The sequence below is a fragment of the Oncorhynchus mykiss genome, chromosome 10, assembly GCF_013265735.2.
Source record: "Oncorhynchus mykiss isolate Arlee chromosome 10, USDA_OmykA_1.1, whole genome shotgun sequence".
NCBI classification, from domain to species: Eukaryota; Metazoa; Chordata; class Actinopteri; order Salmoniformes; family Salmonidae; genus Oncorhynchus; species Oncorhynchus mykiss.
The window spans coordinates 56,553,403-56,580,861 of record NC_048574.1 but is presented as its reverse complement, the minus strand read 5'-3'; the positions used below and the strand labels follow the sequence as shown (position 1 = coordinate 56,580,861).

The 27,459-nt window shown below is 43.8% G+C and overlaps 1 protein-coding gene across 1 annotated transcript in view; it reads left to right on the top strand.

Annotated features, from left to right (window-relative positions):
• Positions 1–27,459, top strand: part of ctnna2 (catenin (cadherin-associated protein), alpha 2) — a 672,433-nt gene that overhangs the window by 66,484 nt on the left and 578,490 nt on the right. The window lies entirely within an intron of this gene.

Here is a 27,459-nt window from a genome sequence, read left to right as displayed (position 1 = left end):
CAGCCTCTGCTACACCACCATCTCTGGCATGACTAGACACAGCCTCTGCTACCCCACCATCTCTAGCCTGACTAGACACAGCCTCTGCTACACCACCATCTCTAGACCCAGCCTCTGCTACACCACCATCTCTGGCATGACTAGACCCACCACAACCCAGAGAGTGACCCTTTAGAGCAACAGTCTCCAACCAAAATTCAAGTACATAGAAATCTCTAACCAAAATACATACACTAATTCTTGGCTAAACCAAATTCAATTTTAATCACAAACTTCAATGTTGCCAAATTTCGAAAGAAACATATCAAATTGTCGCAACACCTCGTCAAAATCAAATAATTTAAACAAAGGAAGACATTAACAATGTACAGCCTCACTGACAATAGCCTAGCAAGCCATAGAACAACATGGAAGGTCAGGGAAGAAAGACTATAGCTGTGTTCGAATTCTCATACTAACCTCACTAACTGTACTATTTGTGATGTGAATTGAGTATATAGTATGCTTATTGGTCATAGTATGGATATAGTTAGTATGGCAAAAGTTCCCGGATGACGTACTAAATTCGCCAAAGTATACATGCAGTGGACACTATTTCCGTGCTTTTAGCGCGTGGCTTCATAACTTTACAGATTTTAAGAAAATGTGGAAAATTTGCAGCCGAAATCCGACGAGAGTGGATACACATTCATTGCTTTAACCAATTATGTGTATGACCTTCTGCCTGCCCCTGGAACCAGCTACCTGCCTCCTTCGGTGGTCCTTTTTAAACATCGCCCTGCGCTTGAAACCAGCTCTCTGTCTCCCATGGTGTTCATTACAGCTAGTTACCTAACATTAGTTAGCTACTAATACATTGAACTTGCCAGGCAGTATATTACCTATCTGCTATCTTACTAACTACCTTACATTTATTGACTTGATTATTTACATCATTTTTATCTAAGTGGTATAGTCGTGCGATTCAATGGCGTTCTACTCCGATTTCAGAGCACTGTCACGCAGAATAACTGATGAATTTACTAACACTCAACAATATGGCCGGTGTCACTAAATGTCAGCAAAACCAAAAAAAACGTAATTAAATTGTTGCCAGCTGCACAGTTAGTCACCAACACTCTGGACAGCTTGAAAACAGCCTAACCAGCTCTGCTGGGGCGAGTAAAATGGTGAGAGTAAGGCGTTCTCTAGCCAACGTTAGCCAGGTAGCTTGGTGCTTGACTGCCTTTGAATACTCAGATCAACCCTACTCCTTGGTCAGAGCGTCCAGTGTGCACTCTGAACGCTTCAAGAGCGAAATGCTCTGAATTTACGAATGGACATCCTGACAACGCACTGGATTTAGGAACACATTTAGGAACACACAGAGCGCACCGACACTCCAGATTGAATTTACGAACACACCTACTATTGTTTGTAATGAACATGCTACCTTCAGGCGTTTGGAAATTGCTCCCAAGGATGAACCAGACTTGTGGAGGTCTACAATTTTTTTTCTGAGGTCTTGGCTGATTTCTTAAGATTTTCCCATGATGTCAAGCAAAGAGGCACTGAGTTTGAAGGTAGGCCTTGAAATACATCCACAGGTACACCTCCAATTGACTCAAATGATGTTGATTAGCCTATCAGAAGCTTCTAAAGCCATGACATAATTATCTGGAATTTTCCAAGTTGTTTGAAGGCACAGTCAACTTAGTGCATGTAAACTTCTGACTCACTGAAATTGTGATACAGTTAATTATAAGTGAAATAACAATTGTTGGACAAATGTATTGTGTCACGCACAAAGTAGATGTCCTAACCGACTTGCCAAAGCTATAGTTTGTTAACAAGAAATTTGTGGAGTGGTTGAAAATCGGGTTTTAATGACTCCAACCTAAGCGTATGTAAACTTCCAACTTCAACTGTATGTGATTCTCGGTCCTCACTAGCATATAAACTAAATAAAGGCACAGACTGTGTGGAAAATGACTGAGTCTCTCTCCAGTACAACCCAGCATTGCAGAGTTATGTGCATCCCTTCTCATTGACCTGTGGTGAGTTATTCACAAGTTTTGATGAACACATAAGGTTTTATATGTAAGATGTCTAAGTAAAGAGCAAAATGATTGATTATTATAATATTATTATTTGTGCCCTGGTCCTATAAAAGCTCATTGTCACTTCCCATGAGCCGGGTGGTGACAAACTCACACTCATTCTTATGTTTAATACATGTATCGTATAGTGTGTGTGTGTGGCAGGCTTACAATGATTTCAAAAAACAACATTTGAGAGTGCACTGACCCTGGTGCTAGAGGGGTACGAAGCTGGAGGTTGAATGTTTGAAGGGGTACGGGACTATAAAAAGTTTTATCAAAACATGTTTTATATAAAATTCAAAATCAAATAGCTAAATCATCCATAGTATGACCATCTAATAAAACAATTCCATATGTCAGCTCAGTTATTCCTGACATTTCCTATTGCCTCTAGCTTGGACATGTCTTTACACACTAGGCTGTAGTACGTATCCACAACTATTTCAATAGGCCTAGGTGGAATGAACATAGATGGAGCCCAAGACACATTTTCGTGGGGACAGAGGGGTTGCAATCTCTCAAGAACAATTTCAGATGAAATGTGGGTATGAATTAGTAGTCGAAACGCGTCCTGATATTCAGACTGATTTTCTCTTATATGTATTATTTTGTATCTATTTTCTGTTCTTTAAGGTTTATTGCATCGCACTGGAAGTCTTTCTTGTTTTTGTTCTCAAATCCCCCCCAAAATAGCACAATATACACTAATAAGTAGCAACATTTTTTTGAAATAGCATCCACACCTCGGTGGCTTCATCTCAACGTATTTAAAAAAAGGGCTTTCCAAATATATTCAATTCTCGTTTCTCTTGTATATATTCTGGCTATATTCCCACTAATATTTCTTTATGTAATTAAGCTTTTACATGTATATTTTTCTGTCTTTATAGTAATAATAATAGTGAATTCTGAAGAGAACATTTTCTTGTTGAGGCTTACTTCTGTGCACAAATCATTTCACGGCTACAGTTTGAGCTTATTTATTCATTTTATTTATAATGTAAAGCTTTATTATTTACTACTTATTTCTGATATTTAAGTGCAATTGTGTTTCGGGGGATGGGGATTATTTAAGATACTCTTGAAAGAGGTAGGGTTTCAGGTGCTTTCGGAAGATGGGCAGGGACTCTGCTGTCCTAGCTTCAGGGGGAAGCTGGTTCCACCATTGGGGTGCCAGGACAGAGAAGAGCTTGGACTGGGCTGAGCGGGAACTGCCCTCCCGTAGGGGCGGAGGGGTCAAGAGACCAGAGGTGGCAGAACAGAGTGCTCGGGTTGGGGTGTAGGGTTTGAACATAGACTGACGGTAGGGAGGTGCAGTTCCTCTTGCTGCCCCATAGGCAAGCACCATGGTCTTGTAGTGGATGCGAGGTTTGACTGGAAGCCAGTGGAGTTTGCGGAGGAGCGGAGTGACATTGGAGAACTTGGGAAGGTTGAAAACCAGGCGGGCTGCAACGTTCTGGATAAATTGTAGAGTTTTGATGGCATAAGCGGGGAGCCCAGCCAACAACGATTTGCAGTAGTCCAGACGCGAGAGGACAAGTGCCTGGATTAGGACCTGCTCCACTTCCTGTGTGAGGCAGGGTCGTACTCTACGGATGTTGCTGAGCATTAATTTGCATGAGCGAGTCACTGCTTTGATGTTTTGCAGAGAACTACAGGGTGTTGTCCAGGGTCACGCCAATGTTCGTTGCGCTCTGGGAGGACGACACTGTGGAGTTGTCATCCAATGATCTTTGAGAGGGCAGACCTTCCCCGGGAGGAAGAGCAGCTCCGCCTTGTCGAGTTTGAGGTGGTGGGACGACATCCAAGCTGAGATATCTGCTAGGCACGCAGACATGTGTGTCACCACCTGAGTGTATATAGGTTACTGTGGGTGCGATAGGCTAAATAATCATACTGAACAAAGATATAAATACAACATGTAAAGTTTTGGTCCCATGTTTCATGAGCTGAAATAAAAGGTCCTCAAATGTTGTGCCCAAATTGATTTACATCCCAGTCGGTGAGCATTTCTCCTTTGCCAAGATAATCCATCTACCTGACAGATGGGGACAATAAAAGGCCACTCTAAAATGTGCAATTTTGTCACACAACACAATGCCACAGATGTCTCAAGTTTTGATCGAGTGTGCAATTGGCATGCTGACTGCAGGAATGTCCAACAGAGCTGTTGCCAGAGAATTTAATGATTATTTCTCTACAATAAGCCCCCTCCAATGTTGTTTTAGAGAATTAGGCAGTACGTCCAATCAGCCTCACAACCGCAAACAATGTGTATGGCATCGTGTGGTCGAGTGGTTTGCTGATGTCAACATTGTGAACAGAGTGCCCCATGATGGCGGTGGAGTTATGGAATGGGCAGGCATAAGCTACGGACAATGAACACAATTGCATTTTATCGATGGCAATTTGAATGCACAGAAATACCGTGACGAGATCCTGAGGCCCATTGTGGTGCCCATTTGTTTAAGGTATATATATGACCAACAGATACTAATCTGTATTTCCAGTCATGTGAAATCCATAGATTAAGGCCTAAAGAATGTATTTTAATTGACTGATTTCCTCATATGAACTCAATAAAATATTGAATGTTGCATGTTGAGTTTATATGGTTGTTCAGCATACATTTCTCAGATAAATAGAGTAAGTTGTAAATTTACAAAGGATTCAAGAATCTTAGCAAGACAAGGAAGCCTTGAAATGGGGCGATAATTATTAAGATCTACTACTATCCCCACCCTTATGGAGTGGCAGCAAAATACATGCTTTTTGGAATATTTGCCCTCCATTTGGCAAATCTGACCATATTTCTATCCTCTTGATTCCTGCTTACAAACAAAAACTAAAGCAGTGTCATGACATTGCCTTGTTTGAGTACAGCGAGTACCATCCCCCGCTCTCTGCTTCTACAACCAGACTGCTGTGGGCAGAGTGAGGTCGTAAATTCCTAAGTAAAACCTTGCCTCATGGTCACACAGTATAGAGAGTGAAATTTTCATGGAGCACAAAGGAATTGCTTCCACCTCACAGAACTTGAGGTACAAACAAATTTCATGTTCCAGAGAAAGTGGAAAAGATCGGTGAAGAATCCAGCTACGAACTGGTCCGTTTGGCACAACTTGGGAAGCTCAAGAGAGACAGTGTGGCCACATTACCATAACGCTGTTTATATAATAGCCTCAGATATGAGGTTTACATCTAATTGTTGTATAAGATGAATGAGTGAGTATGATACTGTTTGTATAATTGCGTAATATGATTGTGGACTGTTTAATGAAGAAAAATACAATTCCCTTTTGATTTGAACTAAATTAGAGGACCGCCCCTGAGCTCAGTTAGGGTCAGACATCCTGGGACAGCCCTCTTCTGCCATTCCGAAATAAAACCCAACTTTGAGAAATTATCAGGAGACTATGTTGCTCTCAATCACGGGAGTACAATGATTGCAGACCATTGCTGAATCTTTTACCCATAACACGTGGTTCAACTCTTAGACTATCGATACCGACAGAATAAGAACAAGTCTTTGATATTAATTACTAGTCTGCTGCTAGGAATTCGGTATCATTGAACGCGAAGAACGACAACCGCCGAAACATCCATTCTATAATGGATGTCACTTTGAACTATCCCCTCTAACCAAGGTAGAGAGAGAGAGGGAGAGAGACGGACAATTCTACAAAATAAAGACTTTTCACCAGCGATCAAGACGACACACTGAGAGTAAATATATATATTGATTGCAATTGTTCCCGAATGAGTGAACGTTCATGTGTAAAGGATTAGCATTTTAATTGTTATAATTATCACTCTGTAGTGACTTCTTGGTTTTGTCTAACAAGCCGCCATGCCGGTTCAGCCCACTAGGGCACATTATCATTTCATGTAACCACATTTACCATGTTTGTTTGTTTATACATTTCTGTGAATTACATAGTTAATAATAAATAAATGATTTAAGACAATTGATGTATGGATGACTCATAGTGAAGATTGGGTTCGTGCAGATAACCAACAATTTACAACGTTTGAAATGAGACTAACGTGAGGTAAAATAAATAAATCATTAATCAGAAGACTATTGATCAGATATTAAAATATCTGAAAGGTTATATTGGGAAATTATAACTTTGTAATCTGAATTACAGTTATATGATTATTCAGTTTAATCGAGTAACTAATTACAGAGAATCTTTGATAAAAATGAAGTCTCCAGTTTAATGATAGTAAAGACACGACAGCTGGAAAAAACGTGACTTGGTCAATAAGAAAGTGGTTAGATGAAGCAGATGCTAAGCTACAGGACTTTTTTGCTAGCACAGACTGGAATATGTTCCCGGAATTCCTCTGATGGCGTTGAGGAGTACACCACATCAGTCACTGGCTTCATCAATAAGTGCATCGTTCCCACAGTGGTTGTACGTACATACCCCGACCAGAAGCAATGGATTACCGGCAATATCCGCACTGAGCTAAAGGGCGAAGCTACCACTTTCAAGGAGTGGAAATCCCACTATGCCCTCCGACGAACCATCAAGCAGGCAAAGCATCAATACAGGACTAAGATTGAATCGTACTACACTGGCTCCGACGCTCGTCGGATGTGGCAGGGCCTGCCAACTATTAGAGACTACAAAGGAAAGCACAGCCGCGAGCTGCCCAGTTACACGAGCCTACCAGACGAGCTAAATTACTTCTATGCTCACTTCGAGGCAAGTAGCATTGAAACATGCATTAGAGCATCAGCTGTCCCGGTCAAATGTGTGATCAAACTTTCCGTAGCCGATGTGAGTAAGACCTTAAAACAGGTCAGCATCCACAAGGCCGCAGGGCCAGACGGATTACCAGGACGTGTGCTCCAAGCATGCGCTGACCAACTGGCAAGTGTCTTCACTGACCTTTTCAACCTGTCCCTGACTGAGTCTGTAATAGCAACATGTTTGAAGCAGACCACCATAGTCCATGTGCCCAAGAACACTAAGGTAACCTACCTAAATGACAACAAATGACAACCAACCCATAGCACTCACGTCTGTATTCATGAAGGGCTTTGAAATGCTTGTCATGGCTCACATCAACACCATTATCCCAGAAACCCTAGACCCACTAAAACTTGCATAACACCCCAACAGATCCACAGATAATGTAATCTATATTGCACTTCACACTGCCCTTTGCCACCTGGACAAATGGAACACCTATGTGAGAATGCTATTCATTGACCACAGCTCAGCGTTCAACACCATAATGTCCTCAAAGCTCATCACTAAGCTAAGGACCCCGGGGCTATACACCTCTCTCTGCAACTGGATCCTGGTCTTCCTGACGGGCCACCCCCGGGTGGTAAAGGTTGGTAACAAGACATGCGCCACGTTGATCCTCAACACAGGGGCCCCTCAGGGGTGCGTGCTCAGTCCCCTCCTGTACTCCCTGGCCAGGCATGACTCCAACACCATCATGAAGTATCCCGATGACGCAACAGTGGTAGACCGGATCACCGACAATAATGAGACAGCCTATAGGGAGGAGGTCAGAGACCTGGCAGTGTGATGCCAGGACAACAACTTCTCCCTCAATGTGATCAAGACAAAGGAGGTGATTGTGGACTACAGGAAACGGAGGACCGAGCACACCCACATTCTCATCGACAGCGCTATAGTGGAGCAGGTTGAGAGACTCAAGTTCCTTGGTGTCCACATCACCAACTCACTATCGTGAAGAGGGCATGACAAAACCTATTCCCCCTCAGGAGTCTGAAAAGATTATGCATGGGTCCTCAAATCCTCAAAAGGTTTTACAGCTGCACCCCCGAGAGCACTGCTTGCATCATTGCCTGGTATGCCAACTGCTCGACATCCGACAGAGGGTAGTGCGTACACCCAGTACATCACTGGGGCCAAGCTTCGTGCCATCCAAGACCTCTATGAAAGGCGGTGTCAGAGGAATTCCCTAAAAATTGTCAAAGACTCCAGCCACCGTAGTCATATACTTTTCTCTCTACTTCTTAACAGCTTCTACCCCCAAGCCATAAGACTCCTGAACAGTTCAATCAAAGGCCTACTCAGACCCCTCCTTTACTCTGCAGCTACTCACTGTTTAGTATCTATTTATCCTGGTAAGTTTACTGAGAACATTCTCATTTACATCAACAAATAGTTACAGGCGAGAGGGATGAATGAGCCAATCGTAAAATGGTGATTATTATGTGACCATGATGGTTTGAGGGCCAGATTGGGAATTTAGCCAGGACAACAGGGTTAACTCCCCTACGATAAGTGCCATGGGATCTTTAATGACCTCAGAGAGTCAGGATACCCGTTTAACGTCCCATCCGAAAGACGGCACTCTACACAGGGCAGTATCCCCAATCATTGGGATATTTTTTTAGACCAGAGGAAAGAGTGCCTCCTACTAGCCCTCCAGCACCACTTCCAGCAGCATCTGGTCTCCCATCCAGGGACAGACCAGGACTGACCCTGCTTTACTACAGAAGCAAGCCAGCAGTGGTATGCAGGGTGGTATGCTGCTGCTATGCATCGTCATTTTAAGTCTACCTACATGTACATATTGCTATTGTTATTTTGCTGCTGATTTTTAATTATTTGTTACTTTTATTTATTTTTTCAATTTTTTCAATTTTTCTTACCTTCTTAAGTCATTCTTGGTCAAGGGCTTGTAAGTAAGCATTTACATGTAAGGTCTACACCAGTTGTATTCGACACATGTGACAAATACTAAAAACCTGTTTTTGCTTTGTCATTATGGGTTATTTGTGTGTAGATTGCTGAGGAATTGTTTTTATTTAATTATTTAATTCTGCTCACAGACACTCATGGTCTCTCGTATTCGCAACCATTTTCCTTTTTCACTCACTTAACTCCACACGGTTCCAAACCTACCTTCCATCACAATACAGTATCCAGCCCAATAGCATTGTGAATAGATGCCTCCACAGACGATGCAATCTCAACCACACTGCACACTGCCCTAACCCATCTGGACAAGAGGAATACCTATGTGAGAATGCTGTTCATTGACTACAGCTCGGCATTCAACACCATAGTACCCTCCAAGCTCGTCATCAAGCTCGAGACCCTGGGTCTCGACCCCGCCCTGTGCAACTGGGTACTGGACTTCCTGACGGGCCGCCCCCAGGTGGTGAGGGTAGGCAACAACATCACCTCCCCGCTGATCCTCAACACTGGGGCCCCACAAGGGTGCGTTCTGAGCCCTCTCCTGTACTCCCTGTTCACCCACGACTGCGTGGCCACGCACGCCTCCAACTCAATCATCAAGTTTGCGGACGACACAACAGTGGTAGGCTTGATTACCAACAACGACGAGACGGCCTACAGGGAGGAGGTGAGGGCCCTCGGAGTGTGGTGTCAGGAAAATAACCTCACACTCAACGTCAACAAAACTAAGGAGATGATTGTGGACTTCAGGAAAGAGCAGAGGGAACACCCCCCTATTCTCATCGATGGAACAGTAGTGGAGAGGGTAGCAAGTTTTAAGTTCCTCGGCATACACATCACAGACAAACTGAATTGGTCCACTCACACAGACAGCATCGTGAAGAAGGCGCAGCAGCGCCTCTTCAACCTCAGGAGGCTGAAGAAATTTGGCTTGTCACCAAAAGCACTCACAAACTTCTACAGATGCACAATCGAGAGCATCCTGGCGGGCTGTATCACCGCCTGGTACGGCAACTGCTCCGCCCTCAACCGTAAGGCTCTCCAGAGGGTAGTGAGGTCTGCACAACGCATCACCGGGGGCAAACTACCTGCCCTCCAGGACACCTACACCACCCGATGTTACAGAAAGGCCATAAAGATCATCAAGGACATCAACCACCCGAGCCACTGCCTGTTCACCCCGTTATCATCCAGAAGGCGAGGTCAGAACAGGTGCATCAAAGCTGGGACCGAGAGACTGAAAAACAGCTTCTATCTCAAGGCCATCAGACTGTTAAACAGCCACCACTAACATTGAGTGGCTCCGGCCAACACACTGACACTGACTCAACTCCAGCCACTTTAATAATGGGAATTGATGGGAAAAGATGTAAATATATCACTAGCCACTTTAAACAATGCTACCTTATATAATGTTACTTACCCTACATTATTCATCTCATATGCATACGTATATACTGTACTCTATATCATCGACTGTATCCTTATGTAATACATGTATCACTAGCCACTTTAACTATGCCACTTTGTTTACATACTCATCTCATATGTATATACTTTACTCGATACCATCTACTGTATCTTGCCTATGCTGCTCTGTACCATCACTCATTCATATATCCTTATGTACATATTATTTATCCCCTTACACTGTGTACAAGACAGTAGTTTTGGAATTGTTAGTTAGATTACTTGTTGGTTATTACTGCATTGTCGGAACTAGAAGCACAAGCATTTCGCTACACTCGCATTAACATCTGCTAACCATGTGTATGTGACAAATAAAATTTGATTTGATTTGATGATTTGATTTGAAGTTTCTTGTTCCTTGTCAATCATTTGCTTATTGGTGAAAGCAGCAATCAGACAATATCTTTAAGTAAATCAATCATTCATTTATTAATGCAATTGCAGACAGAAGTTGACAATGGAAACAGCACGTATGTTTCCGAGTAAGTTCTGCACCCCACCTAAGGGTGGGGCTGATTTTATACGTCATCACTCCCTAGTGGTATGATCACCTACATCAACGTATGTGTGTATCAATAAGCCAAGGTTACCAAATTATGCAACCTAGTACAGTAGCTTCTCGGAATTCATTAGCATTGTCCACTGTCACACAAGATCAAAATGTCAAAATCAGACAGTGGTTAACTTCTCTTTGTCTAGTTTCGGTCTGACAGAGACCCAGCCTGCAAGCACACTCTTGCAACAGCCAGGGCTTAACCACAAAGACTAATAGAGGTGGCTAATGTAAAGTAAATAGTGGTAGAGTTTTTAGACACATAGCAACAGTATCTTATTATAAGGCCTGCAGCAAAACATATGAATCTTAAGGTCCCCTTAAGCAATACTGGGGAGGGTCTTTGGGACCCACCCCCTACATTTTCCAGAATTTAGCCAGGTTCAGATTACAATCCAAAAGAGCGGTTCATAAGGATCTGATTTAGCCTTTCTGATTCGTCTTACACAATGATTCCTCAGTTGCTTAAACGCTTGCCAGTCCGGGCCTAAGCCTGTGTTCCTGGCCTTGACCCAAGCATCATCTCTTTTATGAATTACTTCTGATAATTCAGAAGTGTACCAGGCTTTCGATCTACCTGTAAACCCATCATTTTTTTTGTAAGGGAGCATGATTATCCACAATAGTGTTGAAGACATCGGCAAAAAGGCTGAAAGCTAAATCAGGTTCAGGGACAGTTGAAATACAGTGAAGGTCACTGAAATAAAGAACATGTAAAAGATGCCTATTCACTGAAATTTTTAAAGTTCCTCTTTGTGATGACCCGAGGCTTAGATTTTTGTATTCTCACATCTCTAACACAAACAACTGGGCAATGGTGACTAATGTTTTGAGTGAGGACACCAGTAGAAACATATTTCGCTGGTGTGTTCATTAAAATAAGATCAATCAAAGTGGATTGGATCGTTAGTGTTGGGCCGTGTAGGCTTAGTCACCAGCTGAGTTAGGCTTTAGATCATTGCACATGTCTTTTAGATTGTCTGAAGCTTGCATTTCCCAGTCATAATTTAGGCCACCCAGGATAATAACTTCTGATTTAGTAGAAGACAACAAACTAGTTAACTCTTTGAGTGCACAAAGGTTAGCACAGGAAGGATGGTAGACCCCTAGGACAGTTAATGATACATTATTTCCCAGACAATGGCTTAAAGATAGTAGCTAAAAAATTTTAGCTAGGGAAATGGGTTCAGTTCAGACACACACATATATATATATATATATATATATATATATATATATATATATATATATATATATATATATATATTATTATTATTATTATTTTATATTTTTGTATAAGAATGGCCACTCCATCACCTCTACCCTGTCTGTCGCTCTGAACACATTATAAGCCTCAAAATTAATATCAGTCCAGAATGTCCCCAGAGATTCAAGTTTCAGTCAGTACCAAATCTTGGTATGACTATAAGATTGCATAGAACTACAGCAAGGACTGACAGTCCATGACATCCACATATGTTAAAAAGTCCAGATTGTAGCTTTAATCAGAGCAATTTGCAGTAATACTGATCTCTCTCTTGATTATTTCTGCCAGGCTTGTTATTTTCTTTAGTCTGTGATCGTGGTGGAACGTGTGTGAATCCTCAGACATGAGGCCCATTGATTTAGTGAGTGAGTGAGTGAGTGAGTGAGTATGCATGTATGTGTAACTACTAACCTGGCTCAGCTGGGACACGACCTCCTCCAGTCAGAGACAGGGCTAGGCTGAGAACCACCAAGTCCTTCATGGCTGAGAAGGACAACATAACAAAGACAAACACTGGCTGTCCCAAATGGCCTCCTATTCCCTATATAGTGGCACTACTTTTGACGAGAGCCCATAGGGCTCAATAGTAGTGCACTATGTAGTAAAAAGGGAGCAATTTGGGAAGCAACAACAGTTCTGTCTAAAAAAAGTTAGGGCTACAATATAAAATCATAGTTGTATCTCAAATGGCACCCTATTCCCTATTTAGTGCACTCCCATAGGGCTCTGGTCAAAAGTAATGCACTATATAGGGATTATGGTGCCATGAGTGTTTGTAGTGCCATTGCCACCACACTAGACAGAATATATTGAAAGCAACCAAGTCCAAATCCAAAAGAACAACAGAGCACAACTACTGTAGGCGTATGTACGGTTGCAAATCAGATACACAGTTTCAGTTTCTCTGTATTACTATACTACAGTCATTGGAACTTGCTCTGGATTGCACTGGACACTCACATGGATTGAGTGCTAGTAATAATCATTCATATCACATGTATATACAGTATCATCATAATTAATATGATAAATGATTGAATAAATGCTGCAGCAGCAGAGACAGTACCTTTTGTAGTAGGGTTTTGGTCCAGGCAGTGATGTTGTAGCAGTGAAGCAGTCTGACAGCGGTCTCGCAGCAGTGTAGGAGTCTTGCAGCGGTCTCGCAGCAGTGTAGGAGTCGTGCAGCGGTCTCGCAGCAGTGTAGGAGTCTTGCAGCGGTCTTGCAGCAGTGTAGGAGTCTTGCAGCGGTCTCGCAGCAGTGTAGGAGTCTTGCAGCAGTCTTGCAGCAGTGTAGAAGTCTTGCAATGGTCTCGCAGCAGTGTTGGAGTCTTGCAGCAGTGTAGGAGTCTTGCAGCGGTCTCGCAGCAGTGTAGGAGTCTTGCAGCAGTCTTGCAGCAGTGTAGGAGTCTTGCAGCGGTCTCACAGCAGTGTAGGAATCTTGCAGAGGTCTTGCAGCAATGTAGGAATCTTGCAGCGGTCTCGCAGCAGTGTAGGAGTCTTGCAGCGGTCTCGCAGCAGTGTAGGAGTCTTGCAGCAGTCTTGCAGCAGTGTAGGAGTCTTGCAGCGGTCTCGCAGCAGTGTAGGAGTCGTGCAGCGGTCTCGCAGCAGTGTAGGAGTCTTGCAGCGGTCTTGCAGCAGTGTAGGAGTCTTGCAGCGGTCTCGCAGCAGTGTAGGAGTCTTGCAGCAGTCTTGCAGCAGTGTAGAAGTCTTGCAATGGTCTCGCAGCAGTGTTGGAGTCTTGCAGCAGTGTAGGAGTCTTGCAGCGGTCTCGCAGCAGTGTAGGAGTCTTGCAGCAGTCTTGCAGCAGTGTAGGAGTCTTGCAGCGGTCTCACAGCAGTGTAGGAATCTTGCAGAGGTCTTGCAGCAATGTAGGAATCTTGCAGCGGTCTCGCAGCACTGTAGGAGTCTTGCAGCGGCCTCGCAGCAGTGTAGGACTCTTGCAGTGGTCTCGCCGCAGTGTAGGAGTCTTGAAGCAGTCTTGCAGCAGTCTTGCAGCAGTGTAATAGTCTTGCAGCGGTCTCGCAGCAGTGTAGGAGTCTTGCAGCGGTCTTGCAGCAGTGTAGGAGTCTTGCAGCGGCCTCACAGCAGTGTAGGAGTCTTGCAGCGGTCTCGCAGCACTGTAGGAGTCTTGCAGCGGTCTCGCAGCAGTGTAGGAGTCTTTCAGCGGTCTTGCAGCAGTGTAGGAGTCTTGCAGCAGTGTAGGAGTCTTGCAGCGGTCTCGCAGCAGTGTAGGAGTCTTGCAGCGGTCTCGCAGCAGTGTAGGAGTCTTGCAGCGGTCTCGCAGCAGTGTAGAGGTCTTGCAGCAGTCTTGCAGCAGTGTAGGAGTCTTGCAGCGGTCTCACAGCAGTGTAGGAGTCTTGCAGAGGTCTCGCAGCAGTGTAGGAGTCTTGCAGCAGTCTCGCAGCAGTGTAGGAGTCTTGCAGCAGTCTTGCAGCAGTGTAGAGGTCTTGCAGCGGTCGCGCAGCAGTGTAGGAGTCTTGCAGCAGTCTCACAGCAGTGTAGGAGTCTTGAAGCAGTCTTGCAGCAGTGTAGGAGTCTTGCAGCGGTCTCGCCGCAGTGTATGAGTCTTGAAGCAGTCTCGCAACAGTGTAGAAGTCTTGCAGCAGTCTTGCAGCAGTCTTGCAGCAGTCTCGCAGCAGTGTATGAGTCTTGCAGCGGTCTCGCAGCAGTGTAGGAGTCTTGCAGCGGTCTCGCAGCAGTGTAGGAGTCTTTCAGCGGTCTTGCAGCAGTGTAGGAGTCTTGCAGCAGTCTTGCAGCAGTGTAGGAGTCTTGCAGCGGTCCCGCAGCAGTGCAGGAGTCTTGCAGCAGTCTCACAGCAGTGTAGGAGTCTTGAAGCAGTCTTGCAGCAGTGTAGGAGTCTTGCAGCAGTCTCGCAGCAGTGTAGGTGTCTTGCAGCAGTCTTGCAGCAGTAGTGTTGCAGCAGCAGTATATTTTTTTTATCAACTCCCTTGCCATGTTAGAATTTTCTGTGTTGTTTTGAATTTACAGTCAACTACAGCAGAGTACATTTCTCTTTCAGTTTACTTCCTTTGAGCTATAACGGTGTAAAGCCTTATTTGAATATGTGTTAATGTGTCACATGATGACGGTTTGCAAAGTGATATCCAATCTCTGTTTGGAAGCCAACTTGCAGGAAGATATCCAGCATTTTATATAGCTCACAGCTTGCATTTAGAATTCCTGTCAGAGTAGGGGGAACAAATCCCGTATATGAATACTAATGCCCTCTCTAAGCTGTGTTAAATTATAATGTATTTATCATCTGTATGTAAGCCTAGATATTTATCTTGACGACAGGACATGACTAGGAAGAACTCAAGGCCTTAGCCACAGCCCCGGTGTTGTGAGATCTGGAATGTAGTCAGCTACAGTATCATATTTCGGCATGAATGACAAGCTAGAAGTGACACAATAAAACGTCTTGCAAAATGTTTGAGTTTTGTTGTTTCTTTTTAATAACATTGCTACATTGGCTACATCAAAATTAGATGTGGCATTGTAAATAAGTTGTCTCAGATCCTGCAGGTAAAGGTGGAATCGTGTTTTTCAAAATGTTTACAAATGTATACAACATTAATAGCTGAAATGTCTTGAGTCAATAAGTATTCAACCTCTTTGTAATGGCAAACGTAAATAAGTTCAGGAGTAAACGTTTGTTTTGCAAGTCACAGTTGCATGGACTCCCTCTGTGTGCAATAACAGTTTTTACTATGACTTTTGGATGACTACCTCATCTCTGTACCCCACACATACAATTATCTGTATTGTCCCTCAGTCGAGTAGTGAATTTCAAACACAGATTCAACCACAAAGACCAGGGAGGTTTTCCAATGCCTCGCAAACAAGGGAACAACCTGTTGGTAGATGGGTAAACAATATAAACAAAAAAGCAGACATTGAATATCCCTTTGAGCATGGTGAAGTTATTCATTTAACTTTGGATGGTGTATTACCCAGTCACTAAAAAGATACAGGTGTCCTTCCTAACTCAGTTGACGGAGAGGAAGGAAACCAATGGTGACTTTAAAACATTTACAGAGTTTAATTGCTGTGATAGGAGAAAAGTAGAGAAAAATCTTGCAAAGCAATTCACTTTTTGTCATGAATACAAAGTGCTATGTTTGGGGCAAATCCAATCCAATACATTACTGAGTACTACTCTCCATATTTTCAAGCATAGTGGTGGCTGCATTATATTATGGGTATGCTTGTAATCGTTAAATAATCTATAATATATTTTGATTTGTTTTACACTTTTTTTTGCTTACTACATTATTCCATGTTTTATTTCATTGTTTTGATGTCTTTATTATTATTTTACAATGTAGGAAATAGTACAAATATAGAAAAAAAACCAGAATTAGTAGATGTGTCAAATGGTTGACTGGTACTGTATATCTTTCGTCAACCTTTGATTTTACACCTCTCTCAACCATTAATTTATTATAAAGTAGTAACAAATTAAACAAACATGAAATAAGGCATCAACATACGCTGTTAAAAAAGGTCAAGAAATAAAGCGAACAAAAACAAAAACAAAATACATTTTGTAAAATGTACCTTAAGTTTCAAAGGGAAATTATATCTCACTAATGGTTCTATCATTGTATCTGGAAAAATATGAATGCATATTGATTTCATGTTTAACGTAAATGTGCATAAAACTCACAACTTTGAAACTCACAACTTTGAAAGATTTAGTATTTAGTATTTAGTCTCAGAACTTTCATAAAATGTTCTACAGATCACCATCAAATGCCTGGTTAATAACTGTTTGTAAGGTTTCATCTCAACCCCTCTAGTTATAAAATCCCACATAGCATGTCTTACAGGCTACAATTTCAAACATATTTTTGCCTCTTTTGAAAATTTGTTTGAGTCAAGATTACTCCACCCAGTTTGCTTCCTTGTTCAAAAGGCAGCGTTCTGTCGACGTTCAAGCTAAATGTATAAAACTCAAATACTCTCCAAAATTTCCATATCCCTTTATTAATTCTCCACCTCTTTTTCCACCATTGAGAACTTCCATAAAAATGTTTCTTTTTATCCTTTGGTCGAAAGCAACTTGTCCTGCTTTGTCAAGGTCCTTAGCAAATTTTCCAAGGTTACCTCCATTAAAACCCCAGTAGTTGTCGAATCCCACATAACATTTCTTATCTTTTACATTTTCAAACCATTTTTTGCATCTTTCAAGAATGACTTCAAAGCAGGATTTCCCACCCACAGCTGATGGAGTTAGACAGGGGGAGTTTTTAGTGTACCAGTACACATCACTCTTTTTTGGATCAAAAGGTGTTCGATTTTTTAACGGGATATTATTACTTATTTTTAGTTCAGTGTGAATTTGTGAGCCATCCTGATGATGTCCTGCTTTTTTAAGATCAGTATAACTGATTCCAATTAGTTCTTCATCAGTCTTTATGGCTAAGTAGGAATGCTGTTGTTCTTTGTTTATAGGCCCATGGATGTCATCTCTTTTTTTCATGGTTTTAAAAGTGTTCTTATGAAAATCAGTGTTTGTAATTTTTTTATTTTTTTGTAATATACTAAATAGTTTATTTTCTGTTTTGTATCTATTGTAAATTTCTTCAGAAAGATCTTTGTTGTTGATTTGTAACTTTTCTCTTAAGAACCTTTCATCATTTTGAAATTTTTGTTTAGGATTAAAGTCATTGCTTGTTTTCTTGTTTTTCTCACGCTTGGCCATGTTGCAGCCTGCCTTTCTTGAACGTTTGCAGCGTCTGAGTGTTTTGCCCTTCTTGGCTTCAATCTCATCGAGCAATTTGATTTTCCTCTCTGCCTCTGCCGCCAGCTCATTTCCCATTGCTTTAAGTTTCACGCCGAGAGTTTTGGACTTGGCTTTTATGCTTTTTCCTAATTTGAAAGTGGCTTGTTTTAAACTTGTCTTCGTCAAAGATTTATGTGGTACTTTAAATCCCATCTGGGAGACTATCTTAATCCTTTTGATCACCTTCTGTCCTACCTGGTAGCTCTTAACGGAAACCTTCTTTACTCCTTTGGCTGTTGTTATGGAGAGATGCTTAATCGATTTCATCGTGTTTTTCAGTGATTTTATAGAGTTTTTTAGAACATGTTTTGTGTTTTGTTTTATACCCTGTTTGAGCACTGCCTTAAAGCTTGTTTTCAAAGAGTGAACGCCAACTTTAATAGTCGCTTTCAGAGCTTGACTAATGGCCTTGGCACCTGCTTTAGCACCGAGTTTAACCCCAGTTTTGATTCCAAACACCACTGAAGTGGCTGTGCCAGCCGTTGCAACAGTAACAAGAGCCATGCCTAGATCGAAAGCCACATCAATGGTTGCGTCCAGAAGACTGTCCAAAGCTACCTTTTCACACCCTTTTCCTGCATACACTGCTGAGCGTATCAGGTTGTAAAAAAGGGAAATGAAGGGGATGTATCCAAGGATCTCAGCTGCCTTCTCCTCCCCTTTGTCGTAGCACCTTGAGCACCTGGTGACCAGCTTTTTGTCTTCTTTAACATCCTGTAAATTCAACCAAGTCCACTTCTCAGCCTTCTGTCCATTTGCAGTCTGCAATATGACCTTCTTTCCCTGAGACACCAACACCAGTGTTCTGTCTCCGAGGTAAGACCGGAGGAGCTGGCCGTCCCTCTGCCACATCTGGTAGAGCTCATAGCTGAACCTTGTCTCTAGTGTCACAGGGCAAGACTGAGTCACCCATTTGGTTTTGGAACTGAGAGCCAGATGGTTTAGAGAACTTAGAATTTGATTGCGCTCCCTAAACCACAGTTGTCCGTCAACATAGTCCATGCTGAACTCTTGGAGAGAGAGCTGGTCACCTTCCACTTGTGTGAGTAGGTGGCATGGATCCTGTTCGCTCTTCAACAAGTACTGCTCTACGTTGCTGCGCTTTGTTTTACAGTTGAGGAGATCGAGGTTATCTAGGCCCAACTCCAAGGGGACCAGAGACCAGCGCTGGCTCTGCTGGTCTGCTTTAAAGGCCAGGGCCACAGTGGAGCTTGATAAGTCCAGCACTAGTTCCGTTCCGGATGACTGAATGTACTGTCTCTCTCCGTCGTTCATCAGCCACTCTTGTCTGCTCCCCTCCTGGCGTTTATCTGATAGCCTCACAGTGTTGTCGTCCATTAATGTGTGGAGGACCAGGTGAGTTTGCTTGTTAACAAGGTGTTGTCCCTCCCAGTACCACAGCTGGTTTAGGTGGGGATTCAATGGACTCACCTTGACTGGAGTTCCGTTGTTGAACCCAGTCAGCAGGTCACAGGGCTGCAAGTTGTTCTTAATAAAATAGGAGCAAACAATATCATCAAAGTTAGTCATATCCTCGTTGAATGATACTTTTTGCCATTCCATAGACGGTGTTGTTGCAGAGCAGCTCAAAGTCACTGTTGCTTCTCCTAAATCAGTTGTGATGGCCAAGGCACAGGTAGGTTGTTTCTGAGAGCGAATTTGGCCTCTCTCCTCCGTCCATCTCTGCCTGTTGGAGAAGGTAGCTAGTGGCCAGAGCACTGCAGGTTCTCCTTGCTGCAGGGCGAGACCTGTTCCTAGGTTCATCAGATGGCCTTCATGCCAGAACCACAGCTGCAATCCTAGGGTTTTTCCATTGAACCCTCTGAACCCCACTCTCTTATCCCCCTCCGAGGCAGTCAGTAGCTCACAGGGCCTTGCATGGTTCTTTAGGAAGAACAGAGCAGTGTCATTTGGCAGAGATGTGCAGAACAGCATGTCTGTGTTTGCTTGTGCCTCTGTCATTTCCACAAAGACCCATTGTTGAGTTAAGCCATTGCTTTTTAAATTGACTTTTATTCTTCCATCGTCCCCTGTATCAACATCTAGGTTGACTGTGTCCCGAGACAATGGTTTGATCTCAGAGTCATGGAGGGTCCATAACTGGGTGGTGTTGTCCCCTGAGTCTGTTCTCTGCAAGATCACATTGGCTGCAGCACTAACATCTTGGTGCAGTACTAGACCGGTCTTCACGTTGGTGAGTCGTGCCCCATCCCAGTGCCACAGCTGGTTCTCCAGGAGTTCATCCACGACGGGTCGGAGTAGGACTGGGCTTCCCTCAGAGTATCCAGTCAGGTACTCACAGGACTTGTGCTGGTTTCTGATGAAGTACATGCAGACAATCTCTTCCAGGCCAGCATTGTTCTGCACTAAGGTCCAGTGCTGCTGGCTTTGTCCTCTTTGTGGGGCACAGGATGCCTTGTGGTCACTTTCCATGGTCAGAGCACAGTCTGTACCCTCCATGCTTCTCAAAATGCCCCCTTGGTCTTCCCATCTCTGCTGCAAGGAGAAAGCATACTTATCCCAAAGAATGACAGAGGAGGAACTACTTTCTACGGGCTGTAATTGAATGGCTAGGTTGGTTCCTACATTTACAAGATGTCTGCCATCTTTGTACCATAGCTGTAGGTGAATAATATCTGTGTCGAAGCCCTGGGAATGGGGACTATGGCCTTTGGCTCCAGCGGTTAACAGCTTACAGGGGTAGGCAGAGTTCTTAATGAAATACTGTGTCGGAGGGATCAGGGCCTCACAGTGTAACAGTTGGGGGTCTTTCAGGGCCTCCTCCTTTCTGAGCAATTTCCACACTTGAGTAGCATCCAACGTTGGTGCAGAAACTTTAATAGATCCATCATCATCTGCATTTATTGTGAGGGATTTGTTCAAAATTGTAATGTGTCCTCCATCATATACCCATGTGTTGTTTTCTGTAGCAATGTTCACTTCTACCAAAGTCACAGCTCTGTCTTCTTCTGGGCCCAAACCACCAACTAGCCCCAGGCTCAGTCCGGTCTGTGTGTGAACAAGGCGGCCTCCATTCCAGTACCACAGTTGAGAGTCTATTAGTTCGTCCACCACAGGGCGGACCTTCATCGTCTCATTAGCAGAAAAGCTAGTTAGAACTTCACAGGGTGAATGCTGGTTCTGGATGAAATAGATGCAAACAAAGTCTTCAGGATCTTCCCACACTTTCTCCACACCAACAAACTCCCACTGGGGCTCTTCTGACTGGGAGCAGGACAGTACAGGGCTCTGGTCAGCAGGGGTCAGGACACATGTAAGGTTTGCTGTCGATCTCAGTACACCTTTGTTCAAGGACCATCTCTGTGATTTTTCAAAAGTCAACTTTTCAAACATGACCGGGTTTCTAGAGTGTGATAGGTGCAGGGCTAGTCCTGACTCCACATTGACCAGGTGATCGAAGTCCCATTGCCAAAGCTGTGCTGCATTTGAGTCATAATGCCTAAACTGAGGGCTCTTCCCGTCTGGGGCTCCAGTGAGCAGCAGGCATGGCATGAGGGTGTTTTTAATGAAGAAAGTACTGCTATTCTGAACGGGACAGTTCAGGAAGTTATCTTCGTTTGACAATCTACTGCTTTCTACAAGCTCCCACTCCTGGAATGCATTACTGTTGTTGATTTGCAGAGATATCTTTCCATTTCCATGCTGTAAAGTTACTACGCTGTTGTTACTAAGGGCAGGCATGATATATTGATCACCCCACTTCCATACCTGTGTTAATAATGGGTCAAAGTGTTCTAATGTTAAATCTCCCTTCTCCTTGCCATTGTCTGGAGTTGAGAGGTAGAGTCCACTAGCTGTGTGGATAAGATGGTTTCCCTTCCAATGCCACACTTGAAGGTGGAACAGCTGCTCTGTCACAGGTCTGAGCTGAATGGCACCAGTCTCTGGAAACCCAGTGAGAACCTCACAGGCAGGGTGGTTGCTTTTGATGAAGTACTGACACTGGATCATCTCCATACTGGTGAAACCTGTACCAAACTCAATCCACTCCCAGCGGTGGAATGGACTGTTCATATTATGGTTGCAGTGAACCTGAATGCTATGGTCTGTGCCTTCAACACACAGCAGGCAGTCTGGATCCCACTTTGAGGACATTAGTGTGTCCATGTCCCATTTCTGGGAGTCTGGGAAGTCATCCTGAGCGAGTAGCTCTGCCCTGACAGATGTGGTATTCACTGCTGCTCTAAAACCCAGTGCCAGGCCACTTGCCATGTTTATCAGCCGCTCTCCTTGTGTAAACCAGAGCTGGTTAAGTACTCTAGAGCTATTGAAAGACTGCATGTGAAGCTCTGCATCCTGTGCAGTAAGAAGCTGACAAGGCAAGGCATCAATCGTAACAAAAAACAGTTGGACACATTCTGTGACAGTAATTTGATTGTCTGTACTAAGAGCATCAAGAAAAGACCACCTACCCACTGAGATGTTCAACAGGTCATTGTGGATAACGTCAAGGTTAAGGTCCGGTCGCAGTGTGGACCGTATGTTCTCTCCGTTTATATGCCAAAGCTGGTGTGTGTAGTGCTTGTCCTTTCTGTCCTTAGGAGCAGCAGGTAGGATGTAAAAGGAAGTCTCATTGGTGTCCTCAGGCACTGCCTCCAGAGCCAGGCCTGAGTAAAAGTTGATCAGACGGCCTTGGCTCCAGTACCACAGCTGGGTCTCAGGGTAGTCCAGGTCAAGAGCTCTGGCATGAACCACAGTTCCTTCAGATTCAGTCAGCAGCTGGCAGGGGAAGGAGTTAGTTTTAATGAAAACTGGACAAACAAGATCTTGAAGATGGTCCTCTTCCAATGAGAAAGGCACCAGCTGCCACAAGGGTTTTGTATTGGAAAGGTTGCGACTGTTCACAAAGACATATTTAAAAGTAACAACACAGTCCTTTGTTGGAACCCATAAATGTCCACCATCCCCAGAGGTACACCCAAGGGGAATGTTGTCATTGCAGTTGCTGGATTTGCACTGAATGACCTCGACAGGGATTGAGATATTGGTGTGTTTGTTCTGTAGAGTGGTGGCATCAGTCCAGAACCACAGCTGCTTCTCCAGTAGTCGGTCACTATACTCTTCTGGCAAGCAGCCACTTCCGTTACTGGTCAGCAGCTTGCAACCTCCCACCATCTTGAAGAAAAAGAGAGGCGATGTAGAGTTGAACAGTGTGGCTGGAATCTGCTGATGCTGCCGTCTGTAGATTAACCTCTCAGTGTCCTCTTTGGTGATGTTGTCTCTAGAAGGACTGCGGAGTGGAGCGTTGCGCCTCTTTCGTTTCTGAGTTTTATTTGGTTGTAGCATTTCTATCTGGCCAGGCCTTTGTGTGATAGAGGCATTTGGCATTTGAGGAGGGTGAAGGATGGCCCCTCTGTGTTGAATGTGAGAGATGTTCATGGCCTTTAACAGATGGAGAGTGGCGTTCTGAGAGCTGTTGGCGTCGAAATCGGCATGTCCGATACAGTTCATGTTGGATTCGGCCCATTCTTGCTCCTCGGTAAGTGTCTCCTTCATGGAGGTTATGTGGTCCAGGATGATGTCCCTCAGCTGCTCTCTCTCAGACTCGTCTGTGGCTTCCAAATAAGGCTGCAATAAGCTGGCGAGCTCACCCAGGTTAAGAAGGTTTTTGTTGATGATTTCCATTTTAACCTCCAGGGCATCCTGCTCGTTCGGGTCATCTAATACTTCGGCTGCAGTGGGGTGGCAGCCACCCTGGTTGGTGTTGTACATATCTGTATCATCTGGCTTCTTGGTGTCAGTATCATCCAGCACCTCCAGAAGGAACATGAGGGCCCCCTCCGCCATCTCACAGCCCAACTCGACCTCTGCCGTCCCCAGCTGCCGCTCCACCTGCGCTGGGCAGCCTGACACAGAGTACAGCAGGGCTGAGAGGATGGGGTAGAGGGGTTTGAATAGGGCTTGGGACTGCCAGAAGTGCTGAAGATGCTTCTCAATGGAAGAGTTGCAGCTGGGCATCCATTCCAGAATTTTATCCACGCTCTCATTGTACTGCTCCTGTAAGACCAGTGTCACAGTCGAGGTCAAGTTGTGGAGCCCCTGTGTTGAACACTCTGAAGAATTCCAATGGACCAGGTCCTCTGGATGTCCAGAGGCATCGAGCACGTTGTCGCCCGATGCTTCCTCTGGGTAGGGGGTCTCCTCTTCTTCGGGTTCTTTCCTCAGCTGGTTGTCTTTTTCTGGGAGCTGTAGCAGGATGACGACGTGAAACTGCTGCAGGAGCAGACCCAGGCTCCACAGAGCTGCGTATCGCTGCAGGCCTCGACCCACACGTACTGTCTGCATCTCTTATCTGACTGACAGAGCGAGCAGGAGCAGCATTCTTATGGGCCAACAAAGGCATGAGTCATTGATATGTGTAACTGTTTTTAAATTCACCCTTCCTTATTTTCCGCTAACGGAAACTTCACCCTATGTTAATTCATTCAGGACTACATTGATGAGGAGCTAGGGGGAATTCACAAATAAAACATTCTCTCACTTCCTTTTTCACCAGTTAAAGGCCCCCTCCGGGGGGTTAGACCGAAACCGATAACACAATTGGTCACAATGAGCACTTTGTTACCAAGTAATGAGCTCACACTTCCTTATTCAATAGTTAAACAGTAATTCAATAAAAACCAAACAATTGATTCCCATTCAACATATTTTCCAGTCAACATTATTCGAGTCACGAGCAAGTCTCAAGTCACAGGGTCCTGAGTCTCAAGTCGACTCCCAGGTAGAACGGGTCAAGACTCAAATCAAGTCGTGCATTCTAAGAGCAAGTGAAGTGGAGTCGAGTCACAAGTTGTCAAGTCTATACAGGCAACGACTTGTTCAACTACAAATCTTTGTCTATTTACTGAGGCAACCAGACAGCCCTTTTCATGATTTTGTCTACAACACATTTTGATGACTGGGACTAATAGGGACTTGTAGAAGTCATAAAGGGAAATGACATCAACAGAAGACAAGGAAGGCTGACGTTGTAGATTTATTTACAGATCTTGGTGGTCCAATGGTGAAAGCGCCGTATCATAGATAATATACAAGTAGATTTACCAAATATACACGGGCAATAGGCTTAACCTGTCCTATCTGAACGGACACAGATGGAGGGTAAGACTGTATAGTCTCCCCTTGAGAAACCAAATGGAATCTGTCTAACAGCAGCTCAAACGTTATGTCTACATAATATAAGCACTTGGCCCCCAGGACCGTTACAATTACCCAATTGGCAATTACAACCAGTAAACTGGTTCTACAAAAGGGCCCGATGATGTGACATACTGACTCCAGCGTCTGGTTTATATACAGTCGCACAGACACACACACACACTCCCACACACACACACTCCCACACACACACACACACACACACACACACACACACACACACACACACACACACACACACACACACATATTTGTAGTAATGTAGACAGTTTATGCAAAGGATTGTTACCTCTTAGCAGTATTGCCATTACAAAAATTACATTTTGGCAAGCAATTATTAATTTCGCAAACAATTATTGTGACTCATCCTATATTGTCCCTAACATCTTTAACTCCCTCGCAACAGTTGTGGGACACACACACACACACACACACACACACACACACACACACACACACACACACACACACACACACACACACACACACACACACACACACACACCACTGCTGCTGTGGCTGGGGGCCAGGCAGTCATGTCCTTGTCTGGGTCCTGGCCTGGGTTTATGATGTGTGAAGGCAAACAGGCAGGCATGAATACTTCTGTGTGTGACTGTGATAGTGGCTAGCACACATCACACACCACACACGCGCGCACATGCACACGCACAGGTGCCCCATGAGCATGGACTCCCTGTTTTGTCTTTCAACCCACAGCTTTAAGAGCCTGTTAACATGTATGGTGAGGCCAAATAAGCCACGGTGTGGCGCTGGATAACCTATAAGGTGTTCACCCATAAAATGATTCATTCATTCACGGTTTGTACAAATATATCAACCCAACAGAAAATGAAAGTCAATTGTCCAATCCCCATGTCTCTACCATGTATGGTTCAGAAGTTAGCGTGTTTTGAATGAATGGAATGTCATCATAGGCAGGATCAAAAAGTGGCCACAGCTCAATAGAACTCTGTGGCGCTGCTCCGCGGGAGAACGGCGCCCACGTCGAATGTCAACTGACAAGCTAACTTGTGGCTGCAGGTTCATGATTGAAAACGTGGTCTTTTTTCGAAATGCAATCTGCTGAATATGAAACTAAATAGGGACTAAATATATTTGCAGAGAACAATCTAATGATTAATTCTACGTCATTTGTAATGATATAGGGGCAAAGAAAACAACGTCTTCACATTCATTTCGTAGCACCCTCTTGAATCGCCCCGCTTTTCTCTTCCTTGTACAGCAGTGAGTGAACTCCCTATGATCTAGCCAGTACAAGATATCCTAGGATTCCAAATGGTCTGGATAGGTGCAGACAATTGGGGATTTTTATTTTATTTAGGCCTATCTAATTGAACCTTTATTTTACCAGGCAGGTCAAATTCTTGTTTGCAATGAGCACCTCCCTCCCTCATTCCCTCTCTCCCTACCCCTCCCTTCTCTACTGTACCCAGCTGCTCTAAAGATTCAGTGAGTTTCTCCAGCCTCCAAAGGTTGTAGTGACTGTCTCAACCCAAAGTGGCCCCCTTACAAAAAATAGTGAGTAACACTCTTTTAGAGCAACTGTCTCCAACCAAAATCCAAGCACATAGAAATCTCTAACCACAAATACATACATTAATTCTTGTCAAAACAAAATTCTATTTAATCACAAACTTCAATGTTGCCAAATTCTAAATACAGATATCAGCCTAACCAGTTCTGCTGGGGCGAGTAAAATGGTCAGAGTGAGGTGTTCTCTAGCCAACGTTAGCCATGTAGCTTGGGTGTTTGACTGCCATTGAACGCTCAGATCGACCCTACTTCTCAGCCCGAGGATCCAGTCTGCACTCTGAATGCTTCGAGAGCGAAACGCTCTGAATTTACGAATGCACAATCTGACAACACTCTGGATTTAGGAACGCTCAGAGCGCACACTAGCACTGCAGATTGAATTTACGAACATACCTGAAATCGTAAAATGTTTAGCTAGTCATTTGTTAAACTAACAAGCTAGCAAGAGGTTGCATAGCAACAGCATCAACTTCCGGTAGACAGGCGAAGCACTGGTACGCTCAACTGAAACGATACCATTTGTTTACAGTATACTAAAATGAACTACTAGTATGTAGTATATACTCATTAAGTATGTAGTATACAGTATGTTAGTATGGGTATTCGAACACAGCTTATGTAAGAACTGTGGTTTGGGTGAATAGAGAATGAGCAGCACTTCCTACTCCACTGCCTAAAAATATGACTCAATCAGATGTGTTTATCTTCTGTTATCTTAATGAAAGAATTGCAGGATTTCTTGAACTGCCTATTGAGGAGAAAATCTACATTTTGTTGGGAGAAAACAAAGAGACAATAGCTATTTCTGCAGATGATGTCCTGGCTGGTGATATTATACGTGAGACAAGAGCTACCATCCTTGTCATACA